This window comes from Lathyrus oleraceus, chromosome 4, assembly GCF_024323335.1.
Source record: "Lathyrus oleraceus cultivar Zhongwan6 chromosome 4, CAAS_Psat_ZW6_1.0, whole genome shotgun sequence".
NCBI classification, from domain to species: Eukaryota; Viridiplantae; Streptophyta; class Magnoliopsida; order Fabales; family Fabaceae; genus Lathyrus; species Lathyrus oleraceus.
The window spans coordinates 232,670,246-232,676,413 of NC_066582.1; positions in this window are offsets into that span (position 1 = coordinate 232,670,246).

Sequence of the window (6,168 nt, forward strand, 5' to 3'; positions counted from 1 at the left end):
ATCAACTAACATTTAACTAACTTTTAATTTCAAGCCATTTATTTTTATGCACTTTAAATTCAAGTCTTTTATCATTTGCCATTATCCATACCACTTAACTTGTTTATTTTAATGCCATTTTTTACTTTGCTCACTTGAGCCATATATTGTGATTGTATATACTTGTTTGTGTATTTTGTTTGTGTTTGTGGTCTTTTGACCTTAATGTACATAATAACAACAAAAAACTCTTAAAAAATGTTTATGTGGACTATTGGATTTGATCTGAGACTTGGACTTAGAATTAGGCAACATTCCCTATGCAAAAGGACTTGGCCAATGCCAATTTTTCTGAAACCAAGTGCTTGTGAATTGAACTTCCTTCTGATGCAAGTGTTGAGATCCCTTTGAGTTCATCTGCTACATGGTCTTGATGCAAATGTTACTTTGAGCCTGTGTATAATACCTATTTCTGAGCCATTCAAGGAGTATGTCATCTGATACATGGGGAAGATTATGAAGAAGACTATGGAGTTACTAGCTTGGATGTGGCTATCTTTATTCGATGGCTTGTTCTTCATCTTGCTTGCTTGCTTGTTGACATTGCTTGATTTTAAAGTCCAAGGGAAAGTGGGTTTCTATATGACATTCTTGTCTATTGGATTGCATCCCATTGGTCAGATCTTTTCAACTCTTAACTTTTAAATTTATGCTTAGGATTAGTCTCTTCATCTCCTCCCACTTATTAAATTTCAAATCTCTCCCCTCTTTCAAAATCTTCTTTGCTTGTGTTTTTATTTTAAAACTTAGACTTTATTGCAAATTAGAAACTTTGGCCTTATGCCATTGCATTTTTAAACTCTTTTTCTTAATCAAATTCGTAAATGAATCTAACCATATTGACTTAAAATTTCAAAAGAGAAAAAGAACTAACACCTATTCAAACTCTTTTAGGCCTTTTGTGCCTCTTTTAAACTTAAAATTTTGTTAAAAGCAACTCACTCACTTCGAAATTGTTACCACAAACTATGAGGTTTTGATCCCTCATTTTTATGTTGGTACGTAGGCACAAGTCCTAAGGTCTTGTCAAACACAAAAAATAAATAATGAATTCTTTTCTCATCGCCACACTCCATTTATTGCAAACATCCTTTTATACCAAAACACATGTACACACAAAAAAGAGCTCCCTAGGAGTACCTAGGACACTTTGGGTGCTAACACCTTCCCTCTGTGTAACCAACCCCCTTACCTATAATCTCTGGCATTTTATTAGGTTTGATTTGAAAACTTCTTATCTTTGGGTTTTGTTCGTACTTTTCCCTTTTCCCTTGGAAACAATAAAAGCGCAGTGGCGACTCTGGTTTTATTGGCGTTAAGTTTATCCATAGCTTAATGGTCATGAATTTACCGCTACATAGGTGAATATACCTATAGAGAATTTGCAAGATTTTATAATGAGGAAGGTATAAAGCATGAGGTTATTGCACCTTATACATCTCAGCACAATGGTATAACTGAGAAGGGAAATAAACGTATACTGAACATGACCAGGAGTATGTTGAAAGCTAAAAAATGCCAAAGAGGTTTTGGGTGAAGCAGCTTCGATAAGAGTATATATTCTAAACAGATGTCCAACCAAGACGATAGTCGACAAGACACCTTATGAGGCTTGGACATGACTAAAGCCAAATGTCAGTTAGCTTAGAGTATTTGGATCAATGTGTTTCAGGCATGTACCTGAATAATTAAGGAAGAAGCTAGATAGTCGAAGTCAGACCATGGTGCTCATAGGTTATTATTCGACTGATGCATACAAATTATATTCGTCAAATAATGATAACCTAGTGACCAGTAGGGATGTTCTGGTGGACAAAATCAAAGGGTGGAGTTGGACTCAGGGGTCAGTTTGACATGAGCAAGATAGAATCACAAATGTGCTTGACGAAGACCAACAAACTAAAGTCACAATCAGTCGAAATGAAGAACCACCTGAGTGGAATGTTAGAAGATCCACTAGAATGAGAACTGAGTCAAAAACGCTAGCTAGATATGAGATATTTCTAGGTCAAGAAATTGATACAGAGAGTGACTTCACAGGAGAAGTGATGATGATGTCTGAATCAAAACCAATTGATTTGGATCAAGTTATGAATTATTCAAATTGGCTGGCATCCATGCAAGAAGAACTCAGGGAAATAGAGAAGAACAAGACCTGGGAGCTTGTATGAAATTCATTCAAAAGGCAAATTGATGTGAAGTGGGTCTACTAGTGAAAGCTAAAGTCAAATGGTGAAATTGCCAAGCATAAGGAAAGCCTGGTGGCAAGAGGTTTTCTGCAAAAAAACTGGTATCGACTTTGACGAAGTCTATGCACTTGTTGCAAGGATAGAAACCATCATAATTGTTGTGTCAACTGCAACATATAAAGTATGGAAGATACATCAATAAGATGTAAAGTCAACATTTCTAAATGGACCATTGAAATAAGAGGTATATGTTAAGCAACCATCGGGATTCAAAATCTAAAGGAAGGAGCAGAAGGTGTACAGATTGAGGAAGGCTCTATATGGTTTGAAGCAAGCCCCACGGGCTTGGAATAAGAGAATAAATAACTTTCTGATCAGAGAAAGTTTTACAGACTGTGTTTTAGAGCATGGAGTGTATGTCAATAATGCAAGCAGACTCAGTCGAGTCATTATATGCTTGTATGTGGATGACGTGTTGATTACAGGTGCATACAAGGTAGAAATAAAAAGGGTCAAGACATAACTAATGTGAGAATTTGAAATGTTTGACCTAGGGAACGTGTCATATTTATTAGGGATAGAGTTTAAGAATGTTAGACGATAGTACCGATCTAGAAGGGGGTTGAATAGATCAGTTTTGAAATCTGCGCTTTTTAAAAATGTTTTCAACGGTTGCGGAAGCACCCTAGATTGTAATCGTCTAAACGATTTGTTAATGGAAAGATCGGATATACGTGAAACCGAATGGAATTACTTAAGATAGAGAATATCAACCCCTATCTAAATCAATCAATTAACTACTATGATCCTTGATATCGTTACCTCTAATAATGCTTAACACAATAACAGATCAAGGAAAATATTACTGAGTTTGTGCGAAATTAATTTTATCGAACACTTGGTGTGCACTTCACACCAAGTATCAATTTCACTCAAATTGAATGTGCAGAATTTTACTCAGTTGCAATCAAAGTGATTGCAACAATTTATCAAACAGTTGTTATGCACAACAATCAATCGATATTGAGTTTACGATTAATTTCACACAAAACGTAATTAATGCAGAATTTAAAGAGTTAAGAGATAGAGAGAACAAGATCGAATTTGTTGAGGCAGTTCTCCTATCGTCCTCGCTTAGGGTACGTCTGCCCTTAATTCTAAATCTAGAATTGAGATGTTTTTATTAACATGTTGCAAAGTCAATACAAGAGAATAAATGATCACTGGAGATCAACCCTAGAGTTGTTGCAGATCCTATTCTATTCTCTCCCATTGGTTCGAGTTGAACCAAGTTCTTCAAGCACTTCGAACAAACCTCTGGTTACCGCTACCTTATTGGAAGAACGCATCATTCTCCAAAACTTCAGCTCGGCTGATTTCGAATGCAAGTCGCTTGAACCCTAAGCTTTCTTCATAATCCTCTGTTTACCGCTACTTGTTTGACCGAACCTTCCGTTCTTCAAACTTTTCACTCGGCTGAATCTGCGAAGTAAAGGTTAGTGCAAAAAAAAAACCAATTCTTGGAGGACAAAACCTCAAGGGTTTTATTCAAGAAAAACCCACACAAAGTCTCAACCCAAACTAAGATAATTCAATCTTATTTGGACATTATCACAGCTGCAATGCACAATGCTCAACAAAGATTATTATCTGTGATTATTGAGAAATGCAATAAAGAATGAAGATGATGAGCACTTTTGTGTATATCTTTCACTTTTCTTGTTGAAATGTTGAAGAAAAGACATTTGAATATTTGTATGACGTATGGACATATAACTAACATAACAGAAAAATTTCACAAAGTTACACAGCAGAAAATTAAGTGAAACAGGCGACGAGTCGACTCAAACAGGGGATGAGTCGACTCAAACAGAGTTTATTACAGGGTTGAGTCGACCTATGACTCGACCTATTCGGACCCGTGGCAATATGGTTCAATAAAAAAGTGAGAAATGAGTCGACCTAAAGAGTGGATGAGTCGACTCATTCAGGTTTTCCAAGAATGAGTCAACTTGTGACTCGACCTGTTCGGACCCGAAGGCTTTGCTCCGAGTCATGAGTCGACTCACAGAGCTTAAACTTCTAAAATGAGTTTTACAACATATTATGACCAATTTAAACTGATCTCCTATGAACCTAGGATACTTACTATGATTAAGTGCATGATTCACATATAAGATATGCTCATATATGCTTGGACACATGGAACATATATTTTGAACATGTTAAAGGATGAATGCTTTCTATGTTATGATGATATTATCCAAAGACACGTTGTGGGCGACTAGAGAGGTTTGACATCATTAAAATAAGGACTAGGCATATTTTCCCTCACAAAGAACACAAGTGAAGGATTGTTTCTGCACCAGAAGAAGTATGCCCAAGATATCTTGAAAAGGTTCAAGATGAGTAACTGTAATGCAGTTGTCACACCATTGGCAACTAGAGCGAAGTTGAGAAAGGATACAAATGATAAATTTGTAATTGCAATATTGTACAAGCAAGTCCTTGGATCTTTAAGGTATTTATGCAATACCATGTCAGATATCTGTCAAAAGTGTCGGGTTGCTGGGCAGATTCATGGAGAAACCTCGAGAATGTCATTTGAATGCAATCAAGAGAGTATTGTGATGCATAAAAGGTGCTATTGATCATGGCGTGTGGATGCCAAGGTAGAATAATACTAACACATATACAAAGGTACGTGGCTACATTGATTCAGATTTCAATGAAGATCAAGATGAGAAGAAGATTACGGTATGTTATGTATTCATAATTGAAGGTGCTCCAATATCTTGGAACTCAAGAAAGCAAAGCATTATGGCTTTGTCATCTTGTGAAGTTGAGTACATAGTTGAATCGTATGCAGCATGTCAAGCAACATGGATAAAGATGCTACTCGAAAAACTCAAGATCATGGAACCTAAGAAAATGAAGTTTTTTGTTGATAACACGCCAGTTATCGACTTGACAAATCATCATGCGTGTCATGGTCGAAGTAAGAACATAGAAAGAAGGCGTCATTTTCTTAGGGATCAAGTAAATAAAGGAAAGCTTGAATTTGAGCATTGCAAGTCAGAATGACAACTAGCTGATATACTCATCAAGCCCCTTAAGAAAGTCAGTTTTGAGGAGTTGAAAAGAAGCATTGGGATAAGAAGCCTAAAAAATAGGAACTATGAGGTGTGTTAGAATATGTAATTCAGTATTTTAGTAAGAAAGTTGTATTCGACATAGTTGTGTTAGACAACATAATCGAAGTAAACTAAATAGAAGTAAGATGTGTTCGATGGAGTCAAATACAACATGTGTGTCTAAGTGTGTAAGCAAGTATTTGACAAAGTCAAATACTACCGCTAACAAACTATGTTTTGGTTGTCTATATAGACCAGAAACTATATAAATCAAAACTAACTTCATAATAATAAAATCTTGTTTCATAATATATAATTTATCTTTTTTGTCTCTCCTTTTTTATTTTTTCTGAAAATCCTAATTATTTCAACAAACCCGTTGTGTAATGTAAATTGTAATTTTTCACTTAGGGTGATTGTGATTGTGCTCCTTCGTGGATCTCTTTCATCTCCTGAGTAGATAAATAGGACCATTGAGATACTATCATAACATATCAATAATGTTTGAGAAAGACATTTAATATTGTTTGAGAAAATCATGTGCTTAGCGTTGAACTCTTTGAAAGGAAGACAGCAAAAGGCATAAAGAGAAAGGGAAAAAAAAACACAAGAGCATGAATCATGAGCGAGAGTATCACGTAATTGCTTAATTGAATTCATGCTCACCTTTACATTAAATCAAATCAACTCCTACCAAACCTAAATTTTAATTGTTTATATAATGATCATGGAGACATATTTTTGCAAAATAAATTTATTCTATTAACTATTTAGAGTCTTCTATTAACTATAACAAAGTTGAATAT